General features: G+C 45.9%; 1 protein-coding gene across 3 annotated transcripts in view; it reads left to right on the top strand.

The window, feature by feature from the left end:
* Nucleotides 1-2,986: 2,986 nt before the first annotated feature.
* Nucleotides 2,987-26,443, top strand: part of Wdtc1 (WD and tetratricopeptide repeats 1) — a 61,645-nt gene continuing 38,188 nt past the window's right edge. Inside the window, exon 1 of one of the 3 annotated variants that reach the window (XM_051189032.1) lies at nucleotides 2,987-3,034. The gene's annotated coding sequence lies outside the window, so the exon portion shown is untranslated. Of the gene's footprint in view, nucleotides 3,035-17,371; nucleotides 17,482-17,589; nucleotides 17,973-26,443 lie in introns of those variants that run through there. The other 2 variants (XM_051189030.1, XM_051189029.1) reach the window with 2 other exon arrangements.

The following is a 26,443-nucleotide window of genomic DNA, read 5'->3' as shown; positions in this document are numbered from 1 at the left end:
GAAGACACAAAGGACTGAACATAATTAATGCTAAAAACAGATCTGGTGGTGTGTAGTTTATAATTATTCTTTAAACTGTACTTATATGCTTGATGTCTATATATGATATATTACTCAATTTTAAAAACACAGGTCTAAATCTGGGTGTGATGGCGTGGTGGCACACACCAGTAATCCCAGAGGTCATTTGGGAGGTTGAGGCACCAGGATCATAAATTCAAGGTCAGCCTTTGTTTACATAGTGAGATCTGCCTCAACAGATTTTTTGTTTGTTTTTCAAGACAGGTTTCTTTGCATAGTCTTGGCCATCCTGGAACTCACTCTGTAGACCAGGCTGACCTTGAACTCACAAAGATCCACCTACCTCTGCCTCCCAAGTGCTGGGATTAAAGGTGTGTGCCACTACCACCCAGCCCTCAAAACATTTTTTTAAAATAGTGAAAATAAAAATAAAGCTAAAGCTGGGCAGTTGTGGCACATGCCTTTAGTCCCAGCACTTGGGAGGCAGAGGTAGGTGGATCTTTGTGAGTTGGAGGCCAGCCTGGCTACAGAGCTAGTTCCAGGACAGACTCCAAAGCTATACACAGAGAAACCCTGTCTCAAAAAAAAAACATAAAAACAAAAACAAACAAACAAAACAATAACAACAACAAAAGCTAAAAAACACTAAAAATAAAAGTGCAAGTAGATCCCCCAGTGGCAACCAGCAATGAGCCAGCACTCAGGCAGTGGCTTCTAAATACTGTATTCTCCAATAAAAGGAAAAAGGAACCTTTGGAGAAATGACAGATTCTTATACTTGAGCAGGGAAACATGAAAGACAAACCCATAGTACCCTGTAGTGCCAGAGAGCCAAGAAGATCTTAAAAAATAAAAAGACTAAATAAAAACAAATAACTTCCCCCCACAAACCCCACCAAAATACAAAACAACAAAAAAACAAAACAAAGAAACAACAACAACAAAAATATCCCCAAAAGAAGATGGGACCATTTGAACTACAAAATCAATAAGAATATGGATTGTAATCTAAACTACAGAGTAACTATGCATGAGTTCATACTGATATAAATAATTGAATAAATAAGTGAGGGAGAAAAATTATAAATATCCACATTCCTTGCAGGAGATAGAACTTAAAAGCCCACTCTAACTCTAGCGGGTGGGGTGGAGTTTGTAACTTAGAAGAATACAGGATGGAGTTGCCAAGCACGGGGCACATGCCTGTGACCCCAGCCCTGGGAGCTGAGTTCAAGGCCATCCTCGGCTACATAGAGCTGGAGTGCAGCCTATGGAACACAGACAAACCCCTACCAAGAAAAAAAAAACGAGAACAAACAAACAACAAACAAACAAAAACCCCCAGAAGGATGTGCTATGGAAAGAATGGAGTGGGGGATCGGGGAGGGAATGGCCATGTGATCAAGGCTAACATCACCCATGACAGTGTCGGGCAGCATGTGCCCCTAACAAGATGTGAAGAGGGAGCACTTCCCACTACTACCCCAGGGAGGCAGTGACAGGATTGCTTGGACCAGTGTATATCATCAGGCTGGAAGTCACAGGTTAAGCTGGGAGAAAACAGCTGGAAAGTTACCCATCTGGAAGATTAAAGGCGGAGGAAGCCTATTATTTGGGTTAAAAGTAGCCTGATTGGTAAATCTGCTGGCTAGTTCGAATTTTTCCCAGTTTCTTAGACTCCTTTTAATTTTTTTTTTTTTTTTTTCATTTTCTTTTCTTGTTGTTGCCCGGAGACTTGAACCCGAGGATTCCAGCATGCAAACAATTCATTTTACAACTGAGTTGTCCTCTCCAACTGCGAGATACCCCAGCCATGGCTTTGTACTTTTTCTGTAATTCCTTCAATGTGGTCACACTGCTGGAAGTGCGGGGGGGGGGGGGGGGGGGGGGACTAGAGTAATTTGCCTGACTTAAACTGCAGGTTGGGTCTCCGGACTTTATCTTGTGGAGCCACAGAAGTCTATGCAGCAAGGGTGTGGACAGATTACTCAGCGACTTGGCCAGTCTCACACAGTACTTCCTGATGTCTTCAACCTGCTCCTCCCCCCACAAAACTCCCTTTCAGCTCTGACATAAATTACATCACAAGCACTGGTTGGGCGTGGTCAAATCCTCCAGTAAATCCTTGTATCCAGCAGGCCATAGAGGAGGATCTTAGATTGAAGGTCAGCCTCGGCAACTTGGGAAGTTGGGGGCCAGGCTGAGCTATACCGAGACTCTCTCTCTCTCTCTCTCTCTTTTTTTTTTTTTTTTTTTTTGGTTTTTCGAGACAGGGTTTCTCTTTATTGCTTTGGAGTCTGGAGCTCTGTAGACCAGGCTGGCCTCGAACACAGAGATCCTTCTTGCCCCTGCCTCCCGAGTGCTGGGACTAAAGGTGTGCATCACCAACACCCAGCCCGAGACCCTGTCTTGAACAAGCAAATCAAGCAAATCAATCCAGCGTGGTGGCAAATGCCTGACTCATGATCCCAGCACTCAGGAAGCTGAGACAGGAAGCATCGACGCAAGTTCGAGGCCAGCCTGAGCCACATAGTGAGTTTGAGGCCAGTCGGGGCTACAGAAGTGTAGCCTAGCTCAAAAAACCAAAGCAAAACAAAAAACCCCTCCCCCCAAAAAAAACCCACCAAACCAAACAAGCAAGAGAGTAGACCTGAGATAGTCACCTCCGAGGCCCACCTCCCACTTCCTCAGACTGTTTCAACCTTCTTTAGAGGCTCCTAGTAGCCACACCCACTAAAGGAGGGGTGGAGCCACCCTTCAACCCTTCCTGAACAAGATGGAGATTCCTAGGCTGGGAATAGCCAGTAAGAGCCTTTTGTAAAACCTTGCAAAACCTCTCCTCCTTTGCTTACTAGCCCCTCCCACTCCAGTGGGAAGAATCCTGTTTATTGGTGGGGAAAAGGGACTCTGGCGCAGAAGAGGGGTCTTCAAGACTGAGCCAAGCTTTTGTACGGTCAAGAGAATTATCGACTTCTCTTCGACGGGGCCTTCACGGAGCCACAAATATGTCCAGGTCAGAAGCCCGGGGAAGAAAAATGGAGCGGGATTGTGGTGGGAGACTTGAGAAGAGGTATTGGTGTGTACTTTTTCTTGTAGTAATAGTAGCAGAGTTCACTCCCCACTAAAAGCAGTCTACTGTATTCGGTGTTTGTCCTGGAACTAGCTCTATAGACCAGGCTGGACTCGAACTCAGAGATTCATACCTTACTCTGCCTCCCGTGTGCTGGGATTAAAGGCGTGCGCCACCAACGCCAGGCTCTGTATCTGAATCTTTTATCTCTTTGTAGAGAAGCAAATGGTAGTGTTATGGAGCAACGCGCGCGTTCTGCGCTGGACACTGTAGGTATAGCTTTATTTTGTCCCCATAGCATCTCTCTGCCTTAGTAGTCTTGTTTTATTTATTCATTTATTTAGGTTGGCTTTTGTTATGCTTTGTTATGGTTTTGGTTTTTTGAGACAGAGTTTCTCTTTGTAATCATGGCTGCCCTATATTCACCCTGTAGACCAGGCTGGTCTTGAATTCAGATATTCACCTGCCTCTGCCTCCTGAGTGTTGGGACTAATGGTGAGCACCACCACTACCTGGCTGCCTGTTTTGAGACCCCGTGTCCTGCACCTCTCCGAATGACCTAAAATAACCTTGAACTCTTGATCTTTCCAAATCCTGGAACTACTGTCATCTGTGTTTAGGTCCCTATTTTGTGTGTGTGTGTGTGTATGTGTGATGCTGCAGACTGAAATCTGGGTTTGTGCCATCTCTTGCTCATGAGTGTGTTTTGTTTGTTTGCTTATGTTTTTGGTGTGTGTGTGTGTGTGTGTGTGTGTGTGTGTGTGTGTGTGTGTGTGTGTTTTGTTGTCTTTGAGCCAGGGTGATCTCTAGTTTTGGTTGGCCTGGAACTCATAGTGATCCTCCTGCCTCTGCCTCCTGACTGTTGGGATTAAAAGCACATTTGGCCTGTTTTGTTGTTTGAGACTTGGTTTCACTAAGTAGTCCAGGCTGGCCTTAAACACACAGGTTACACCTTCCCCTGCCTTCTGAGTGCTGGGATCAAAGGCATGGCTTATTACTCTTTTAAGTATTTGGATTTTTAAACTGGATATGCAACATTCCTGAGATGAGTCAGGAAGAAATCAAATTCAAGGTCAGGTCAGGCTAATATCTAGACCTTGCCTCTCTGTTAAGACATTTTGTTTATTTTACGTGTATGAGTGTTTTACCTGAATTTATATTTGCACCATGGGCATGCCTGGTGGCGGTAGAGGCCAAAAGAGGGCATTGGGTCCCCTAGAACTGGAATGTTGAGCTGCCATGTGGGTTCTGGGAATCAAACCCAGGCTTTCTGGAAGAGCAGAACACTGAGCAATCTTTGCAGCCCCTAAACACTGTCTTAATGCCAAAACCCAGAGTTTTGTTTGTTTTTGTGTTTTTGAGACAGGGTTTCTCTGTAGCCCTGGTTGTCCTAGAACTTACTTTGTAGAGCAAGCTAGTCTCTAACCTGGAACTAAAGATCTGCTCTGCTCCTCTCAGAGCAAGGATTAAAGGCGTTCACCACCAGGACCCATCTTTTCTTGGTGTTTTGAGACAGGGCTCCTCTGTGTAGCCTAGGATGTACTGGAACTCAGGATGTCTGTAAACTCAGGCTGGCCTGGAACTCAGAGAGATCCGACACTCTCTGCCTCCTGAGTGATGGGATTAAAGGCATGTACCACCTAGCTGGCTTTTTTTCCCCCTAAAGGCCAAAGTATGGTATGTAGCCTTGGCTGGCCTAGAGCTCACTGTGTAGACTAGGCTGGCCTTGAATTTGGTACAATCTCCCTGACTCTACATTATGGCTGCATTTACAAACAAGTATCCACCATACCTGGCTTTAAAAATTTTTAAGTTCGTAATCAAAACAATGGAGTTCAAAGGCCAGTGGTAGGGTACTTGTATTACATGTGTTATGGAAGGCCTTGGTGCAATTTGAGAGAAGGGGAGTTGGTGGGGAGATAACTTAAGCCTAAAGTTTGCTAGGCCTGGTAGCACAGGCCTTTAATCCCAGCTCTTGAGTGGCTGAGGCAGAAGCATCGAACGTTTAAGGCATAATGGTGTGCATATGGTGGTGCATGCCTTTAATCCTAGTGCTGAAGAGGCAGAGGCCCACGTAGTGATCTCTGAGTTCAAGGCCACCTGGTCAACAGCTAGAAGAGCCTGTCTGAAAGAAGGGCAAGGAGGCAGGGGAGGAGAGAAGCTGGAAAAAAGGAAGAGCAGTTAGGTACTGTAATACCTCCTGTGTTGTCCTGCTGAGGCTGCTTTTGATATTCAAGGTTTTCTTGTGTTTCCATATAAATTGTAGGCTTTTTCCCCCCAGTGAAGGGTTTCACAGAATCATAAGCCATTTTAGGCAATGCAGCCATTTCCACAATCAAACTGCTGATTCATGGGTGTAAAGTGGTCTTTTAGTGTCGTCATTCCTAACAGTCTTAACCCATTTAGTGACGTGTTGACCCCAGTTTTGTTACTACATTGAAGTATCTTCTAGTCCTAGTTTCTTCCAGGATTTTGTCATGATTGGGATGTGGAACTTCATTAGAAGCCTTTTCTGCAACTATAAAAGGAAAGTGCTGGGATTAAAGGTGAACACCATGGTGCTCTCTTTAATCCATCCCCCTCTCTCTCTGTTTTTTTGAGATGCATCCCATGTAGCCCAGGCAGGAATCAGACTTGCTGAGTATCCAAGATGACCTTAAACTTCTGATCCTCCCATCTGCTGGGAATGCGGACCTTTGGCATCACACCTGGCTTTTTTGGTGCTGTGAGGCAAACACTCTATCAACTGAGTTACATTTCCAGAATTCCTCATCTTTTAAAAAAAAAGAAAACATTTTTTTTTGAGATGTGATCTCACTATGCAAACGTGTCTGGCCAAGGTTGTCCTAAATCCTGGCAATCCTCCTGCCGCCACTTTCATAGTGTAGGATTATAGACATGCACTATTTATTTAGCATGCCTGGTTCTTTAGGGGATTTTTGGACATCCCATTTTCTATGTCGTTTTTCTCAGTGAATCTGACAAATGTGTGGATTCTGCTTGTTCTTTGGGGCCCCAGATGACCAAGCGCAGCGATGTCACTTAATCTATGTGACATCACATTTCTCCCCACCTTCCCACATCCAACAGTAACCACTTTGAGCTTGCCAGGACTGGCAGCTGCAGTATAACTCGAATGACTTTGTTCTTTGTTTTTTTTAGTTCTCCTGGACTGGAACAGGAATGTCCCTTATGAGGTAGCAAGCAGACATAGGGTGGGTCAAAAGCCATCTATCACAGCCAGTAATGGGCAACTTAGTGAGACCTTGTCTCAAACTAAAATAGAAAAGAGAGGCTGGCGAGATGACTTTTTCCAAAGGACCTGAGGTAAATACCAGCACTTACATCGGGCAGCTCACAACTGTAAGGATTCAGGCATTATGCTGGCCTGCCCCTGTCACCTGGCAGAATACACTCAGGCAGTACTCTGGTCAGGATGCAGGTGCAAAGGACCCCTTTAAAAGAAAGACCCCTGCCCACTGATGCTCTCTTTGCAGCTCCCTCTTTCCTGCTGTTCCCCTTGGGGCAGACAGGGCTTTTCCTGTCTCCGTCTTCTCTTCTGTCCTCTGTCTCTGTCTCTTTACCTCTCTTCTCTTTCCTTCCCCACCCCCCCTTCCCTTTCTAATAAAACTTCTCACTAAGCGCTGTGTGCCTGGCATGTTGGTCCTCACCTTGGTTACCCTCACCTGCCATGGAATCGTCACACATTATCATAACAACATCAATTTCTAACTCCAGCTCCAGGAGATCTGGTGCCATCTTCTGACCTGCGTGCGCATTCACTCAGAAACACATATGCATCTAAGTAAAATAAACCGCCCAGTGGTGGTGTTGCATATCTTTAATTCTAGCACTATGGGAGGCAGAGGAAGGCAGATCTCTGAGTTCAAGGCCAGACTGGTCTACAGAGTGAGTTCCGGGACAGTCAGGGCAACACAGAGAAACCCTTTTTAAAGAAAAAGATAAACAAAAGAAATCTTTTTTAAAAGTACTAATGGGCCAGATAGATGGTTCAATGGTTTAAGAACACAGCTGCTCCCTCAGAGCAATTGGATTCCATTCCCAGTGCCCATGTGGTTCACAAGCATCTGTAGCTCCAGTTCCAGGGAATCTGATGGCCTGCTTCTTGCTTCCTTGAGCACTAGCCACATACAGGGTACACAGACATTAATGTAGGCAAAACACCCCAGTCCATAAAGTGAAAATAAAATAGGCAAGAGAAAGTTGAGGGTGTAGCTCAGTGGTTGCACACTTGCCTTGTACGTATAAAGGTGTGACTTCAATCTCCAGCACTAATCTCCCAAGTAACCCCCCTTCCTGAGGAAACTTTGTGGTTACCACCACTGATTTGGACACACAGCCCTTTCAAATGTATATATGTATATATGGTATGTATGTATGTATCTTATTGTTTTGCTTTTGTTTTTAAAGACGGGGTTTTTCTGTGTAGCCCTGGTTGGCCTGGAACTCATTTGTAGACCAAGCTGGCCTTGAACTCAGATCTGCCTGCCTCTGCCTCCTGAGAGCCACCACCACCAGGCAGCCCTTTTATTCTTTTTTTTTTTTTAAATCTTATTTCTATTCTATTAGAGATGGTTGTGAGCCACCATATGGTTATTAAACTCAGGACCTCTGGAAGAACACCCAGTGCTCTTATCCCCTGTGCCCTTTCAATTCTTAAGCTAGAACCCCAGAAGCACCTTCTGTGGCCATACAGTCTACAAAAACATATGGAAATTTTTGCTTGTCATCCAAGTCATGCATTTCCGGCCTCCAGCAGCCAGGAAAGAGATACCGATTCATCTTAGTAGAACAGATCGCCTCTGGGGCAACATGGAAAACACCCTTCCTGTTTCTGTTCCATCATCCCCACCACTCTCTGTTCAGTCCACCAGTCTAGCCTGCCTCCCAATTCTCCCAGATCTGCCCACACCCACCAGTCCTCTGTCCCCTTACCAGGTGACCTTCCTATTTTGCCTGGGTTATTAGTCTCCCTGTCAGCTTTCCTGCCTCCAGTCTGGTCCGTGCTGTTCAGTGTCTCTCCCCATTGTGTAATCCAGGTGACTGGTCTGTGGTCAAATGGCTTGAGACAAAGTGCGCGATCTTAGTGTGGCTTTCCGAGGCCCTCCAAGGCCCTTCCCGTCTGGCCACAGCCTTATTTTCAACCACACTCTACCCTGCCTGGCTGAACTAGTTCCCCAAATGTGCTCATGGTATTTCGTTGCCTGAAAACCTTGCTTCTGCTAATCATTCTGGTCTCTGCCTGGATACCACTTTCTCCAAGAAGCTGTTAGCTCTTCTGCTTCACCCGCCAGACTTAAGGAGCCTTAACAAGAGCTGGCTAAACAGGACAAGATGGCTCACACTTGGAATCCCAGGCGCCCCTCCTCCCCCTCCCAGACAGGGTTTCTCTGAGCTTTGGAGCCTGTCCTGAAATTAGCTCTGTAGACCAGACTGGTCTGGAACTCAGATCCGGCTGGAATCCCAGCTTTTGAGAGGCTGAAGCAAGCAGAATTGTGGCCTGTGTGGCTCTTAGGAACGCAAGGCTGGGGAAGAGAACCGGACCGGTAAGCCTAGGTCACGTGTCACTGCTGGTTTACATCAGAATGACAATGGAGAGGATGTTGATGATGCAGTCATTCCCGTTTAATTGATGAAACCCAGACTCTGAGGAGAAGAATGCCACAAAGCTGCTGGTAGTGTGACTAGAGGTGACAGAGGAGGCATGAGCTCCAGGCTTCTTGATTCAGAAGCTCACTCTTCATTCTGGGTAGTTCCTGATGGGCCATTAAGAGCACGAGGCTTCAGAGGAAATAATGGGAACAGTGACACACACCCATGGGAGAACGGAAGAAGAGGGGATTGGACCAGGTGATCATCTGAGAGCCTTCCAGGTTGAGCGAATCCTCTGGTTCTGTCTACTAATTTTTAAAAATTTATTTTTAATCTTTATGTGTTTGGGTATTTTGCATGGTTCTGTGCATCACATGCGTGAATTGCTCATGGAGTCTGGAAAAGGACATTGGACCCCCCCCCCCCCACAATTGGAAATCCAGACAGCTGTGAGTGGTCATGTGGGTGCTGGAGTTAAACTAGGTCCTCTGGAAGAGCTGGACTCTAACCACTGAGCCACCTCTCCAGCTTCAACCATCTGCTCCCTGAGTTGAAGCTGGCTGGGATCACATCTAATAGAGTACCTCAACTGAGAAAATGCTGTGGGCAAGCCCATGTCAGTGCTTTCTTGATGATGGATATGGGAGGGCCCAGCTCACTGTGGGTAGTGCCAACCCTGGGCTAGTGGTCCTGGCTGCTATAAAAAATGCAAGTTGATCAAGCCATTAGGCAGCACCCCTCTATGGTCTCTGCATCAGCTCCTGCCTCCAGGTCCCTGCCTTGAGTTTTTGCCCTGACTTCCCTTAGTGAGGGAGTATGACCTGAGAGGTGTGAGGTAAATCCTTTCCTCCCCTGTCCCCCACAGTTGCTTTTTCTCCCCTCCCAAGGAGACGGAGTTTCTCTATTGTAACAGCACTGGCTGTCCTGGAATTTACTCTGTAGACCAGATTGGCCCCAACCCACAGAGATCCACCCACCTCTGCCTCCCAAGTATTGGGATTAAAGGTGTGCACCACCACCGGGCTTATAGGTGGGTATTTTATCTTTATTTTGCAACCTAAGGCTCATAAAATTAGTGTTTAGGACCCTGGAGTCAGGGACTTTGGAGATTTTTCTGAACTGTTCCCAGACTGTTAAGGGGGCTCGTGACATTCTACCTGCTGACACTCCAGAAAAAGAAAAGAACTCAAACTAGGAGCCACCAAGCTGCAGGCCAGAGGACAGGAGACTTTTGAAGTGGCCCCATCCAGTGCGGCCACAAAGCCCTAGTTTTATGGATGCTGAAGGTGAGAGGTAATCGGTCAGGAAACACCCTAGAACATTTTCTAGAAGAGTCAGCAGTAAGGTGTTGCCCACATCATGTGTGGGGAAAGTAGATCAGAGGAGTGAATCTCATCCCTGACCAAAGGTTGTCCGAAAGGAGATGTAGTGTTCACAGTCAGCCACGAGGTGGCACTGTGAAAGGCAGGCACACTGATTACCCTATTAGAATCCCTGAATTAGAAAAGATTTCAGATCAAGAATCAAACTGTGGTTTTTGTTTTTGCTTTTTTAGGAGGGGTTGTGGTTTGTTGGTATTGAGTTCTTTTGTTTGTTTGTTTTTTTTTGTTTTGTTTTGTTTTTCAAGACAGGGTTTCTCTGTAGCTTTGGAGACTGTCTTTGAACTCGCTCAGTAGATCAGGTTGGCCTCAGACTCACAGAGATCCCCTTGCCTCTGCCTCCCATTGCTAGGATTAAAGGTGACACCACTACTGCCTGGTTTGTTAGTTTGAAATACGGTCTGGCTCTGCGTCCTTGGCCAGCCTCAGACTCATAGCAATCTTTCTGCCCCAGTCTCCTAAGCAATAGGATCGGCAACATTATGCCATCACACCTTCTTTAAAACTCCTCATTTTATAGAAGAAATGTGAGGTCTAGAGAAGTTATCATCTACTTTTGTGATTGGATCAGTCCTAGAGACCCAGATTGTTTTCAGTTTGTATATCTACCTATCAGTGCTCATTAGACCACGTCTACAAATCCTTTCCCATTCACTCATGGTACAAGATTATTGCACAGTCATCTTTCAGAGCCTCAGTCTTTTGTTCATAGACTAAAGGATTGGGATATATATTTGAGTTGTTAAGAAGGTCAACACTAGCCACTAGTGGCTATCCTAATTTAAATTAATTAAAACTAGTTGAAATTTGAAATTGGGTTTTTAGTCTCAGTACTCAAGAGGCAGAGGCAGGCAGATTTCCAAGTTCAAGGCCAGCCTGTTCTACAGAGCTAGTTCCAGGACGGCCAGAGCTGCAGAGGCACTCCCGTCTTGAAAAACAAACAAATAAACAAACAAAAAATCCAGTTCTCAGCTATATTTCCATAGCTTGGCAGACAGTTGTGGGCGGTAACTATTATACTGCACAGCAGAAGAGCAGAACATTTCCAGTATGGAGGAGGTGGTGTCAGACTAACCTGATGGTATTTAAGGTGCTTCTGTCCTCATCCTGTGTGTCCTGGGTGCCACTAGAGGTTGAAAGAGTAAATGTATAAGGTTTTCCAGCTCTCAACCTGAATTCCTTCTTAAGACAGGGTATCATGTATCAGGCTGACCTTGACTACTCTGTGCAGGCAAGAATGACCCTAAACTCCCATTCCTTCATCTTTTACCTCCCAAGGGCCCAGATTACAGATGTGCACCAGCCTGTCCAGCCTTTCTCTATATGCACATTCCCAACATCGGCCTCTGCTAGTGAACCTTCCTACCCTTGAATTCCTTTACAGCATATAGAGTCTTCACCTGTGACTGTGTGGCTTGATCCTCCCTGATAAGTCCGGTTTCTTCACCCCCACCCTCCAGCTGGAGCACAGAGCTCAGACTCATTCAGTACTCCACCACTTGAGCTACACCTTCCAGCCCACCTCCCACCCCTCCACCCCCACCCGGGTTTGTACAGATGTTAGAGTTGGAGAGCTACAGGTTTGAGGACCATCATTACTCCTTTCTCCTCCTCGGCTTATATGAAACACGGCCCAGTGCGGTAGGTAGCTTCCTTCAAAAGTGCCAGTCATCAGCTTACAGGCACATGAGTGGCGGGCTATCACCCATTAGTGGCTCCTGAAATCAGGTTCAGAAGTAGAAAACAAACAATGCACAGAGAGTAGTGAGAACAGCAACTGTCATGTGAAATGGATTCAGTCACTTGTCTGCATGTATATTCCATGCATGATGCATTCCATGCATTCCATGCATGATGTAACATAGCTTTCCTCCTCTGTAAGATACTATTCAAGAAGTAAAACCTGGCCGGGCCGTGGTAGTACACACCTTTAATCCCAGGTCTTGGGAGGCAGAGGCAGGTGGTGGATCTCTGAGTTCGAGACCATCCTGGGCTACAAGAGCTATCAGCCTCCAAAGCCACAGAGAAACACTGTCTTGAAAAACCAAAAAAAAAAAAAAAAAAAAAAAAAAAAAAAAAAAAAAAAAAAAAGTAAAATCTGAGTTTGATCCCCAGAACCTACATAAAGGTAGGAGGACAAAACTACTTCACAAAGTTGTTTTCTGGTTCCCAATTGTTCCTGAAAATGCACCATGCCCCCCCACAACACGATTTTTGGTTTTTATAAAGCCCACCAATATGAGGCCTTGGAGACCGCTCATTTGTTCAAAAAACAAAAACCAGTGTGTATACTTGGTGACCTAAGTTTGACCCCTAGAACCCACATACAAAGGCAGATAGTGGTAGTGGTACTCATCCCAACCCTGCTACTCTGAGATGGGAGATGGAGACAACAGCTAGGAGGCCAACTTTCCTGACCCTCCCTCAAAACAAGGCGGAAGGGGAGAACTGAACCCCAAAAGGTTGTTCTCTTACCTCTACATGCTCCCCCCCCCATGAAATAGATGCATAATTTTAAAAATTGAGATGGTTAGCAATGAAGAATAGCACCTGGGGTTGACCTGACCTCCATGTGTGCAGCCACACACACACAAAGGAAAACTAGTTTTTGCAGAGGGAATGGTGGGATACATCTTCAATCCTATCACTTGGAAGATCCAGACAGAAGGATCCAGAAATCAAGACCAGACTGGGTTCCGTGAGACCCTGTCCAGAGACTTAAGTAGCTAGGCATGGTGGCTGAGGTAGGAGGATTCTCACAAGTTTGAGGGTAGCTCCCACTGTGTAGTGAGTTCCGAGCCAGCATAACTTACATGGAAAGGCCTGTCTCACTCTCACCCCTACCCCCTAAAAAAACAAGACACTAGTCTGGGGAACATGATTGGATTCTTTTTACATTACTAAGGTCTTCGAAAAGGAATACAGATCAATAAGGTAATGGAGAAGAACGTCAGAGCAGGCACAGAGAGCAGCCGAGCTTCTCACACCAGCAGGCTGCAGTCAGTCTGGGCCCCGGGACAACAAAGGCCTTTAAGTGACTCACTTAACTATATTAATTATTCTAGGCCACAGTTTTCTGGGTCAGCTGAGGGGACCAGCAGAAAGGGTCTCAAACCTTTACTAATGGTGAACTAGATTTACTCTAAAAAGGGTTTGTAACCAGAAGGGTTTTTTCTTTGCCGCTTTTGTTTTGTTTTGCTTTTGAGACAGAGTTTCTCTGTATTCCCTGCTGTCCTAGAACTCACTCTATAGACCAGGCTGGCCTTGAACTCACAGAGATCCATCTGCCTCTGGCTCTCCAGTGCTGGGATTAAAGGTGTGTGTTACCATGCCTGCCTATACATATTTGTTAAATCGCAGTTTCTTTTGTTTTTTAGAAGTTTTTCATTTTATGTATGTGAGTGTTTGCATACATGTATGTCTGTGTGCCACAGGCAGGCAGTGCCTGCAAAGGCCATTAGATCTTGGATTCCCCTAGAACTGAAGTTAGAGGTGGCTGTGAGACATCATGTGGGTGCTGGGAATCTAACCTGGGTCATTGGGAAGACCACCTAGTAACTCTCAACTGCCACACCATCTCTCCAGCCCAGGTATACATATTTTTGTGTTTATATTTGAGACTCAAAAATGGTATCATCTTTATTGTCTTTCAACTTCCAATTTTACTCATTCCTGCAATTTTGAGATGCTTTGAATATTGCACTATGGAAAAGCCACCATATTTGCTGACTCTTGTACAGGATAATTGTGTTCTTGTGACTTTGTTTTGCTATTGTAGTGGAGCTGGAAGGAGCATCCTTGCCTGTCTGTCTCCTTGTGCCCATGTAGGACAGTTCTGTGGTGTTAGAATTGCTAGGTTGTTGCTGAATGTGGTAGTGCACATCTTTAATCTCAGTGGCAAAGGCAGCCAGCTCTTGGGAAGTCCAAGGCCAACCGGGTCTACATATGGAGTTTCAGAACAATGAAGGCTACAAGACTCAAAGAAAAAAAAAAAGAATTGCTGGGTTGTAAATATGAGAATCTTCGAGTTCCAGTTGACCACTGTTGCTTTAACCAGGGAATCTAATCAGATGAAAATGATGGCATAATGGCTATCATTGCTGAGTCAGCCATCAATTTGGCATCTTTTTACTTGGGGGGAAAAGGCAGCTATGAATTCATTACCTTAAATTGGATTTGAATGTTCTTTGTTCAAAAACAAACAAAGATTATAGGAATTTATCCTTTAGGTATCTCCCTAATACAATAATTGGGTCTAGAGTGTCTTGGAGACATAACTATACTGTGTTCTGGACTTGAATACTACCAGTGATGGAAAGCTTAAGGGCTCCCAAAAACTCACCCAGCTCTGATGGCTTAGAAGGCTCTTCAGCGAATCTGAATCCACTTATAGCTAGAAGGTATGTCTGATTCTGAAGTTAATCTTTCTGTGGTGCTGAGGATCAAAGCTCAGGTCTTGCAAGTGATTTGCTATATCCTACCTGGCTGTTCACCTCTCTCTCTCTCTCTCTCTCTCTCTCTCTCTCTCTCTCTCGTAAATGAATAAATTAGGGTTTCTTTATTTTTATTTTATTTTTTAGAACAAGGTTTCTCTGTAGTTTTGGAGCCTGTGCTGGAACTCACTCTAGTTCTGCCTGCCTCTGCTTCCCAGTTCTGGGACTAAAGGCATGCACCACCATTGTCGGGCTTAGTTAGAGTTTCTATTGCTGTGCTAAAACACCATGGTCAAAAACAACTGGGGGAGGAAATCACACATGACTCTTTCACAGAACATCATGGAGGGAAGTCAGGGCAGGGATTCAAGGCAGGAACTGAAGCAGAGGCTGGAGGAGCACTGCTTGCTGGCTTGCTCCTCATGGCTTGCTCAGCTTGTATTTGGCTTGCTCAGCTTGTATTCCTATGCAACTCAGGACCACCTACCTGCCTGTAGGTGTAGGCTGACTTTTCTGTGTCCCGACAGCCAGCTCTGCTCCCAAATCACCACACAATGACTATATATTAGTTATGAATGCTCGGCTGATAGCTTAGGCTTGTTACTAATTAGTTTTTATAATTATGCTCTACCACACAGCAGTATCTTTTCATTCAGCACAGCATGTTCATCTTCTGCTTCCTCTGCATCTCACTGGTGCCCCCTAATGACTCTGCCCTTCTTTACAGCATCCTCTCAGTTTGGCTTTCCTGCCTAACTATTGGCCAGTCAGCCTTTTACTAAACCAATCAGAAGATGCCTTGGCAAAGACATCTTCACAGTGTACAAAATGATTATTCCATAACACGTGGGTGGCACTACTCATCATGGACTGGGTCCTCCTGGGCCCTCTCACAGCAATTATTCAAAAAAAAAAAAAAAAAACTGTCCCACAGGCTTGCCCACAGGCCAGTGTGGTGGGAGCATTTTCTCAATTGAGGCTCCCCTTCCCCAGTGACCGGTTTGTGTGAAGCTGACGAAATACTAGCCAGTCCAGGTTAAGAGTAATATGTATCCTTTCTAAAGGTTAGCCTAGTTAATTAGTGTGTGTGACTGTAGATGTGTGCACATACAGATACATATATGTGAACTATATATGGAGACAGCATGTGACCAAGCATGAGGGCTCCAGTGAATACCAGCCAGAAAATAGGCAGTAGTTACTGTGGTTATTACTTCCAGTCATCCATTCCTTGACATCATTTGTTCTGACAACAAATATATCCTGTCACAGAAATACAATCCACTCCTCTTCCTTGTCAATTCTGTCACCTTGTCACCTAGAACAAGTCCCTATTAAAATAATGGGGGATTATTAGTGGATTAGAATTATCTAGGTTTTGATGTCAAAGTCTGCCACTTCTTAGCACATGATTGAGGGAGTGTTGTTTAATCCACTGGAAACACTTACCTCTCTTGGGGGGATGGAGGATAAATATTAGCTACATTGTAGCTTTACTGACCCAGTCACCCTAACCAAGGCCATAGCCTGAAGCTAGAGAGCTGTGGGTAGATAATGTCAAGGCCTTCTTCTAGTCTCAATGTCTGTGGTTTGGTTTTGGTGAGACAGGGTCTCATTTTATAGCCCCAGCTGGGCTGGAAATCACTAGCTTCAAGTAGTATAGATTGGATTGTCTCTACCTCGAAGGTACTGGCATTTAAATGCTATGTGTCACCATACCCAACTAAATGTGTTTGTGTGACTATCTATCATCTATCAATCTGTGTCTGTCTGTCTGTCTGTCTATCTATCCCTCTATCCATCATCAGTCCAGCTATGTGGGAAAGGTCAGGAGGCATGCCCCACAACCTTTTTAGGGGAAGGGCACTGAAGACTGAGCTCAATTCACAAGAGTAGGTTCTTCTCCAGATGGAAAGAAATCAGTTTGAACTAATTCACATGAGTGATTTGAACAGAAATGGGCAAAAAGGACACTCACAGAATGGTAAACATATAACCAATACTCTTGAGTGCTAAATGTTTGTATTTAGTCCTTGATAGTGAGCTCTGCCTGGCTTCAATCTCTTATCCGCTATGTGACCCGGGCTAGAAGCTTTTGACTTCTTTATGCTTCTTTCCTCTTTTGTAAAACATATAAACAGTTGTACCTATCGATATATACTCAATACAGTGAAAATAAGTGTCATTCATTGGACATTGGTATAGGTGACATTTCTTCTTCTAGAAGGTTATGACAATGTTTTAGAGTTGAAGCTTCTGGTCTATCTGCCTTAAGTTAGCCTTAGTGCCTACTGTGTCACCTTAGGAACTTCCTCAGAGAGGAGGGTGTCTCCGCTCTGACCTTGAGACTCCTCAAGGCTTGAAAGTCTGACTTTCACTGTTCTGACAGTAGTGATGACTAGTATTAGATGGGCCTTGTCTGCCATCAATCTGGGTTCCAAGAGTGTGTGGCTGACTACTCCAGGCCACCCAACATAGGAACGATTCTCTTCCTTCCCGCTCCCGAAAAATTCCAGCATGGAATTTGCTACTTCAGCAACCCCCCCCTAGAACGGGGAGGAGTAGGCTGAGGCACTGGGAGGACTCTGGGTCGTAGGCTGAGGCACTGGGAGGACTCTGGGTCGTAGCCTTAAGGTGTTCCCTAGTTTACTGGATCAAAGGCAGTTTTGAAGAGCCCTTAGAGGGGCTGTCTGTGTTGGATTCCGGGTGAGCATATGGTATTAGGTCCCAGAAAAGGTGTGAAGAGAGCATCTTAATCCCGCTGTGGGATGGGAGATGCGTCCAGGTAACTAATGGTAACCGGGCGGGGCAAGCTCACGCTGCAGGAGCGCCACGATGGCGGAAAACTACGATTCCCATGATACTCCAGGACTGAGTCCGGCTTTCCCGCCCGCCCCCTGGCTGCCGTTCCCGCGAGCGGTGAAGCCGATTGGCCCCGGCGGAGCGGGGGCTTCCCCGCTAGCAGGTTAGTGGGCGCCACCGGCAGCAGACGTTGACCGGGCGCGCGATGGGGGGGCAGGGAGGACTGAGGCCCGCGCTCACTATTCTGGAAACTGCCGGGCGCCATCGCCGTAGCGTAGCCGCCGACCGCGGGACGCGGGGCGGACGCGGAGACTGCGTGGCGCAGGCGCAGTGCGGAGCTTCTCCTGGGTCCCCAGACAGCTGGAGGAGATAAACAGAGGAGGAGGAGGGAGGGGAGTGCGTGTGTGAGAGCGCGCGAGGGAGTGTGAGTGTGTGTGAGCGCGGGTGTGAGGCGGTGCGCAGGGGCGGGCGGAGGCGCTGTCCGGCCCCGGCCAAGCGCCGGGCGGGGAGCATGGGAAGAGGCTAGAGCTGCCCGGGTCCCCAGCCCCCTTCCCGGGATCCGCGCCCCTGCTCCCGGGAGAGGGGCCGGGCCCCCCGGATCGACATGGGCTCCTGAAGTTGCTCCGCTGCTGGTCCCGGGAAGAGATCTGACAGGTACGGGTCACCGCCGCCCCATCCCCGCTGCAGGCGCCGAGTCGGGGTCGGGCTCCAGCACCCGGGCCGCCCCCTCTGGGCCGGCTCCCGTGCTGGGGGCCTGAGCCCGACCGTCTCGGGACTTCGGGGTGTCCCGAGAAGGGACAGGCCTCGGCGGGGAGGAAGGGCGGAGTGGGCCGGGGGTGGGAGGCTAGCAGAGGGCTGGCTGGGAGGTAGGGAGAAGGCTATAGGGGTCTCGGAGGCTCCACCGGGGTAGAGGTGGAAGTCGTCCTATCACGGGACTTTTATTTATTTATTTTTGCGGAGTTTTTGACATCTGATCTGGCGCTGATCGCTCTCAGGAAGAAAGGGGCAGGTGGAAGTTTCAAGAGGTCAATGACCTGACCTGCTCTTTCCGTGTCTCTGTTTCTCTCTCTCAGTTTGCCCCTTTCCTCTCCCTCCTCCTTCCCTCTCTCTCCCCCTCGTGTGAGTGTGAGCGTGAGTGTGTGTGTGTGTGTGTGTTCAGGCTTCTGGCAGCCGCAGATGCCTTCAGTGGCTCATCCTGGCACCAAACTGAACTTTGCCAAGGTGTTTGCATCATCGACTATAGCGCCCAGTACAAAAGGTCTCTGTTTGGGAGTGGGCTGTTTATTAGCACCCAACTTCAAAGGGTAAATAAGAAGTGTAGAGATAGAGAAACTGCAAATCAGCAGGATCCCTTTCTGAAAAGCTTTAGTGGATCCCCTTCCCCCTCCCCCAGTCGGGTGATTGGAGTTACTTGATGACTTCTGGTTTGCTCTCATCTGCCTTACCATGACTTCTAGAAATCGGGTTTGAGGGTTTACGTCTTAGCGGCTGAATGTATTTCTCCCAAAGGTCTTTGATTTTCTTAAATCTCTTGAGGTGCAATGTATTGGTGGAGCAACTTGAAAGTTTTGTTCTCAAGTTTGAGTTTACAATATGCCCAGTACAGTAGCTGTAGCTTTTCCATTCCTTCCAAGGATGGGGTGGGTGATAGGGATAAATTGTCAGGTAAGTGTTCTTTTGTGTGTGGGTATTTTAAAACAAGATCTCATGTAGCCCAGGCTGACCTTGAAATCATCATGTAGTTCGTGCTAACTAGCTTTATAGTCTTTATTCTCCTGCCTCCACCTCCCAGGTATTGGGATTATAGTGGTATAATTATACTTGGTCCAAGCATTTCTTTTCAAACAAAGCCTGCCAGATCTCTGTGAGTTTGAGGCCAACCTGCTCTACATAGTTTCAGGCCAGCCAGGAATACATGATGATACCCATTGTCAAACAAAACAAAATAAATCAACCAATCAATAAACAAAGCCTAAAACAGTTTTGAGAAGAAAATGCTTCTGGGGTATCTTCTAAGGTAAGGATGTGTATATTAGCTGTGTTCAGAATACACCTGTGCTCACTGGTCTTCACTTAAGTTGTGAGTGTCAGTGTGTGCTCATACGCTGAATGAATGAACCCTTTGGACTATTTCTAGTTTGAGTTCTAGATTATTTTTTCTTGTAAGTCTTGTATCTTTAAGAATTGAATTTTTAGGCAAGGCAGTGGTGGTGTATGTCTTTAATCTCAGCACTAGGCAGGCAGAGTCAGGTAATTCTCAGTAGTTCCAGGCCAGCCTGGTCTACAAAGTGAGTATCAGTATAGCCAGAACTGTTACACAGAGAAACCCTGTCTTGAGAAACCTAAAAAATAAAATAAACTTACATAAAAGGTGGCTGGAGCCAGGCCTTGGTGGTGCACGCCTTTAGTCCCAGCAGAGGCAGGCGGATCTCTCTGTGAGTTCTAGGCCAGCCTGGTCTGCAGAGTGAGTTCCAGGACAGGCTCCAAAGCAATACAGAGAAACCCTGCCTCAAAGAAAAAGAAAGAGAGAGAGAGAGAGAGAGAGAGAGAGAAAAGAAGAAAAAAAATCATTAAAGGAAAAATGAATGTTTTGGTGAGTGTAATACCTAAGGTTTTTTTTTTCTTTTCTTTTTAAAAGATTTATTTCTATATGTATGATTCTTTTGCTTGCAAGTATGTATGCATGTGTACCACATGTGTGTGATGCCCTGAAACTGTAGTTACAGATGGTTGTGAGCTGCCAAGTGGGTGCTGGGAATTGAACCCAGCTACTCTGCAAGAGCAGCCAGTGAATGCTCTTAACCACTGAGCTATCTGTTCCAAAACCAACCAGAGAGTAACTAGCTAGAATGAATCTGAGGCTGAACAGTTGATTTCTTCATTTGTATTTCATTTTTCTCTTTTGAGATGGACTCTTGCCTATTCAAGGCTGATCCTCCTGCCTCCATCTCCTGAGTGCTGGAATTATAAATGTGAGCCATCATGTCTGGCATAAATGGTTGAGTTTTTCTTTCAGTCTATTATTGAAGAAAGTTTTTAATATAGATGTTCATCATGAGTACTAAGAGAAGGAAAGAGGTGCTTGGGAAAGATGTCTCAGAGCATGGATATAGGCTTCTCTGAGAAGTTGCCACTTTTCTATGTTTTGGTTTGGTTTTGACAGCACTGGGGGTTAAACCCAGGGCCTTTAGCATGCTAGGCAAGCCCCACACAGCTGTATTACCTGCCCTTGCTTTTTACTTTGTAAAAAATGTATTATTACTCTGAGTGTTGTGTGTGCATACATGTGAGCATGCTGCACATGCTTTCATATACACACACCACTGCTTGCATGTTCTGTGACTTGTATGAAGTCAAATGATCAACTCTCTACTTCATTGTGGGTTTGTGGGATTAAACGTAGTTTGTCAGGCTTGCATAGCAAGCGCTTCTGCTTACTGAGACACATTGCTGGCCCTTTAGAAGTTAGATAGGCACTTTGTAAGTTGCCCATGCTGAATTTACTAGTCCATGTAGGCCTTGAACCTGTGCTGTTCTAGCCTCAGCTTTCTAAGCAACACTGGAGTTATAGGACTATTTCATCAGGCCCAGCAAGTTGTAGTTCATCAGTATACAGGAGACAACCCTTTCTGTCATAGTTTGGATTAAACTGCCTGTAGGTCCGGATCTTTTCCTCTTTCCGTCTCTTTGGAGGCCCTTACTTTCAAGCCACATCTTTTAAAGGAAGTATTACGTATAAAGGGGTTAGTTTGGCACAATAATTGAACAACAACCTTTATTTGGGCTTGGGATTCCTTCCCTGGTAGTCACTGAGGGAAAGAGAATATATGACATACTGATCACAATTGCAATGTTAACAATATTTGGCCAGTCTTAGAGTTGTCATGAGTGGCATTTTTCCCCTTTTAAATAGGAAAGCCTTATTTTTTTGCTTTTGTTTCCGGGTGTTCAGTCCATGACTGCTTGGCGGCTCCATGGTGGCATGAGTAAGTGTTGAGTTTTCCATCTCATGAGAAACAGAAAACAGAGCAAAAGGAGGGAAACGGGATGAGGGATAGCATTCAAGCTTGATGCTCTTTCCTTCAGTTACACCCACCCACTAAAGTTTCATCAACCTCCCAAAATAGTGCCAGCAGCTGGGGAGGAAGCATTGGACACATGAGCCTTGGGGGCTATTTCTTATTCATAACATTTGACCCCTGACTGCCACATATTCTTGACCTTTTGTAATGCAAAATACATTTAGTCCTAGTCCACCTGGAAGAATTCTCCAAATCTCAACATGGTTCAAAAGTCCAGATTTGTACCAGTGAAGTGGCTTAGCTGGTGAAGGTACTTCTCTGCAGCAAGCCTGGCAACCTGAGCTCAATCCCCAGATCTGAGTTGAAGGAGATCTTCCACAAGTTGCCCTCTGACCTCCACATGGTGCTCACACTCACATATACACACACAATAACAAAAATAAAACTTTCTGAGACCCAGGCAGACTCTTAAGTGTGTGAGCCCTTAATGGGAAGAAGCAGAGCAACTGGCAATTGTTTAGTTGGAAAGAATTCCGTATGGATACATTGAGCATCCTCTGTATGGTGCTTTCATGCACTGGGACTTCAGGACCTAGAAGGACATGACAACTGAAGAGCCTCACGGTCGCCCATGCTGTGTTGGGACTCACTGTGGCTAGGTACCCTAGAGTTCCTGCCAGAACTACAGGCCCACACTACCACTCCCAGCATTGACTTACTTAGTTGTTTTTATTTTTCTCTTTTAAAATCATTGGTTTTTATTTTATGTGCTTTACCTACATGTATGTGTGTGTGAGGGTGCCGGATCCCATGGAACTGGAGTTACAGACTGTTGGGAGCTTCCATGTGGGTGCTGGGAATTGAACCCAGGTCCTCTCCAGCCTCCTATTTCTCTCTTTTTTAAAATAAAAATGTGTGCTACATGTACAGTTCTGAATCTCTGAGACAGCCCTGGACAACATGTAATTTGGTGATACTTGGCTCTTCTTTGGGCCAGTGGTTTAATGTCTGACTCTGTTTCTTCCTTCATTCTTACCTTTACAGAGTATCCGTTACATCTTTGGTCTGCTGTATAGGTGGCTAGACTCTGGTGAACTGATGAACTATGCTTTCTTAGCTGGCTTGTCTTAAGAAACCCAGCCTACTGGGTGGCATCCTACTCTCTCTGTCCTCCATGATGAAACTCCTCCCTACCACTTCCCCTCTCCTCCTAGTCTCCTAGTCTCGCCTATCTTGCTTTCCTATTGGCCAACAGTGCTTTATTCATTAACCAATAAGAGAAACATACAGAATGACATCTCCCATCAGACTTGGTTCTAGTTAAAATTCTTTTTTAGACTAGGCTGGCCTTGAACTCACAGAGATCTACCTGCCTCTGCCTCCTGAGTGCTGGGATTAAAAGTGTGCTCACTACTGGTCTAACTAATACTATTTTTATCTATCTGCTTTAGCCCTCAGGGTTGTCTTTGTGAGGTGAGAATTATTTTGCCTTACTATGCACATGACATTAGAGATTTGGAGACTTAGAAGACTCACTTAAACTTTGTTTTTTTCTGTGAGTTTGAGGCCAGCCTGGTCTACAGAGTGAGTTCCAGGTTAGCTAGGGCTACACAGGGAAACCCTGTCTCAAAAAAACAAATGAGAAACCCAAAACAAAGAAAGAAACCCAAAAGAGAAAGAAGGAAGGAAGAAAGACTGGTTTAAGTTCACACAGCTAGTTAAGAGGAGATCGTGGAGTGCTCTGTGGGATTGGGCGTTCTTCTAGACCACAGTCAAGGAAGAAGAGCTGAAGAGTAAGGATGACAATATGGGAACATACTTGTCTTCAGATGGCTACTGCAAGGGGCCACTGGACTTTCTCAGCATTTTAGAAGGTAGCATTAGGATGAAAGGGCAAATCTGAGGGTAGGCTTTGGTTTGATTGGACAGAGTCTCCTGTATCCCAGGCTGGCCTTGAACTTCTCAAACTCCTACCTCTACCTTTAGAATGCTCCACTCCAGGCTTGCCACTCAAGTATAAGATAGAGGGTTCAAACTAAGTAGTTGGACTAATCAGTTCTTTGTATTTTAAAACTACCCAACTGTTTTCCTTTTGATCTGTAAACAGCTGATATGTATTGATTCTCTGCTTTATACTGGACCCTTGCTAGAGACTTTTTTTTCCAGATAAATACCTCACTTAATCCTACCAGAACCCCTCCCCCAACCAAAAAAAAAAAAAAAAAAAAAAAAAAAAACAAACCAAGACAATGATCATGAGTCTTCCCTAAAGAAACAGGCTCCACAAGTCAGGAATATGCTAGAGGCTACATAGCCAGGAGGGGCGGGGCTGCTCTGAGCTCACGGTTGCCTCAGTTATGTGACACAGGTCTTCTCTGAGCTGCAGATGCATGTCCTAGCCTCTGAAAAGAGCTGATGAGGTCCCTGCTATGTGAGAGGGTTGTTGGGGACCAAAAGACAGTATGTGCTATTCACTGGCCCTCCCTGGCTTTCTTGAGCAGTACCCTAACCCTGAACCCAGTCAGGGAAGGGTGCAACCAGCAGATGAGAGTGTAAGAGGGCCTGCTTTCCAGAACCTGTTGGCACAAGTCTCCTGTCCCTGCTGCTTGAGAGACTGGTCTGAGAGGGTTAAAAATTTAAGGCCTGTTTGGGCTTTAGAGTGAGTTCAAAGCCAGCCTGGGCATCCTGATGTTCTCAAATTAAAACATTGAAAAAGGGATAGGGGGTAGGGTGGGGTGGTGGCGCATGCCTTTAGTCCCAGCACTCAGGAGACAGAGGCAGGAGGATCTCGTGAGTTCGAGGCTGGCCTGGTCTACAGGAGTGCCAGGGCAGGCTCCAAAGCAACACAGAGAAACCCTGTCTTGAAAAACAGAGAGGGAAGGGGGTGGGGAGGGAGAGAAGTAGGGAGGGAGGTAAGGAAGGAAGGAAAGGGCTGGGGAGGGAGGGGGAGGGAGGGGGAGGGAGGGACTGGGGATGTGGCTCCGTGGTAGATCACCTGAAGTAGGTTCTGACCAGACCCTGGTGCTGCTAAAGGAGGGGAAGAATAGAAAATTTCCAGACATTCTTAAGATCAAGGGTCACTGTTTATGTTCTTATATTAAATACCTTCTTTTAGGATAAACAAGCTCACAACTGCTAGAGCTGTGCCAGAGCTGGGTGCCAAGAATAATGACCCTTAATCCTCCTGTAGCCATTAAGGGAGGGATTAGCCCCATTTTCTTGGAGTGGGGGTGGGGAGCAGACTCGGACCTTGACCAGGGAGTTACCCAGTGTCTCTTGGGCAGTGTTAGGTAAACTTTCATTTACAACCCCTTGTTCTATTTTCTATTTTCAAGCAGAATAGAACTGCTTGTTCTTGAACTTTTAGGGAATCCCTTACAGAATGGAAGCCAGGCTGTTTAGGAAGCTTCTTCAGTCCAAGCCTTCGTAGGATGCTCAAACCTTGAGAGAGGGCAGCATCATCAGAACATGCTTCCGTCTCCCCTCTGCTCTGTTCTACTGCCTTATGAAATGTATGCTATGGGCCCAACAGAAAGTGAACCAGAGCCATTGGTGGCACACGCCTTTAATCCCAGTACTTGGGAGGCAGAGGCAGGCTCTGTGAGTTTGAGGCCAGCCTGGTCTACAGAGCCAGTTCCAGGACAGGCCCCAAAAGCCACACAGAGAAACAACAACAAAAAAAGGTGAACCAGCTAACTATGAAAAGCAAAGTCCTGAAGACTCAGGGAAAATGTCCACATAGCTCAGATGGTGTTATAAAGCCCATTCAGGCAGACGAGATGTCAAAGTGAGTTCTTGCTAAATGCTTCCCAAACGGTGAAGCATTTCTTTGGATGGAGTTGTACAGAAAAGGCTGCTGTTAGTTTCCCATGGGAATCCTGTGAGCCAGGAGACTCAGTGTCCAGAGATGCTCTTTGCTGCTCGGACTAGTCTGCAAGCCTCTTTCAACAAAACCGTCCTTGTATTAATTACCCATGACCCCAAAGTGGCGTGCTTTCTGATCCTCATCCCCTTCTACATAACCACAATCTTGCTGCCTCCACTTCCTAATGTTGGGGCTATGGACCTGTACCTCTGTGCCAGCCTTTTCACTGGGTAACCTAGGACAACCTCAAACTAATGACCCTCCTGCCTTTGCCCTTCTTAGTGCTAGGGGAACAAATGTGTGCGGATACCTCAGGCCTGAAGTAGCACTTTTCACATTTATGGGGTTTTTGTTTGTTTTGGATTTTTTGCTTTTGTTTTTTTGTTTTTTGTTTTTTTGTTTTGAGACAGAGTTTCTCTTTGACTGTGCTGGAACTAGCTCCTAAGACCAGGCTGGCCTTGAACTAAGATCCATCTGCCTCTGCCTCCCAAATGCTGGAATTAAAGGCATGCATGCACCACCACTGACTGCCTGGCTAAATTTGTGTTTGAGACTAGTAAAGCCAAGATAATGTTTGTTTGTTTGTTTGTTTGTTTTTCTCAGAAGTGTTAGTACTGGGGATTGAACCAGGGTGCCACATGATCTGAGCAAGTTCTTTATTAGTAAGCCACACCCCAGCCGAGGTAATTTGCCTCCTTGTCTAGTCCTAAAGAATGACAAAAGATGAAATTTATTTTAGACACCTGTTTGGACATGGTCTGATTAAAGATCATAGAAATAGTTGTTTTATGGCCCGTAGCCTGGGGTCTGGTGTGAGGCTAGGTTGATTCCTATTTAATAACTTAGTGGCTGTGATAATTAACTTTCCTATGCCTTAGATCCTGCGTCTGGGTTAAGAGTAATGCCTTTCTAGTGGGATTGCTATGAGGGGTCTGAGATGACACTTGTAAACTGTTTGGTACAGTGAGTAAATATCATTTAGCAGCTCAGTTTCAGACCTTTTACACATGTATTATCCTATCACTGGTTACCCTGCAGAGGAACATATGACCAGATTAGGAAACTGAGTCTTAGAAATGGCCATACAGAAAGTAGACAGCAGAGTTGGGATTTGAGCCTTGGTTCTATTGGATTCCACAGCTTGGCTTTCCATCCTGTTTGCCACTTATGCTGACCTCGCAGCTAGGCCCTTGCGATATCACACGGTCCCTCTGGATGGCTCCAGTAAGGATACCATT

Source organism: Phodopus roborovskii, unplaced genomic scaffold, assembly GCF_943737965.1.
Source record: "Phodopus roborovskii unplaced genomic scaffold, PHOROB, whole genome shotgun sequence".
NCBI lineage: Eukaryota > Metazoa > Chordata > Mammalia > Rodentia > Cricetidae > Phodopus > Phodopus roborovskii.
The sequence above is the reverse complement of the archived record's forward strand: the minus strand, read 5'-3'. Positions and strand labels throughout refer to the sequence as shown.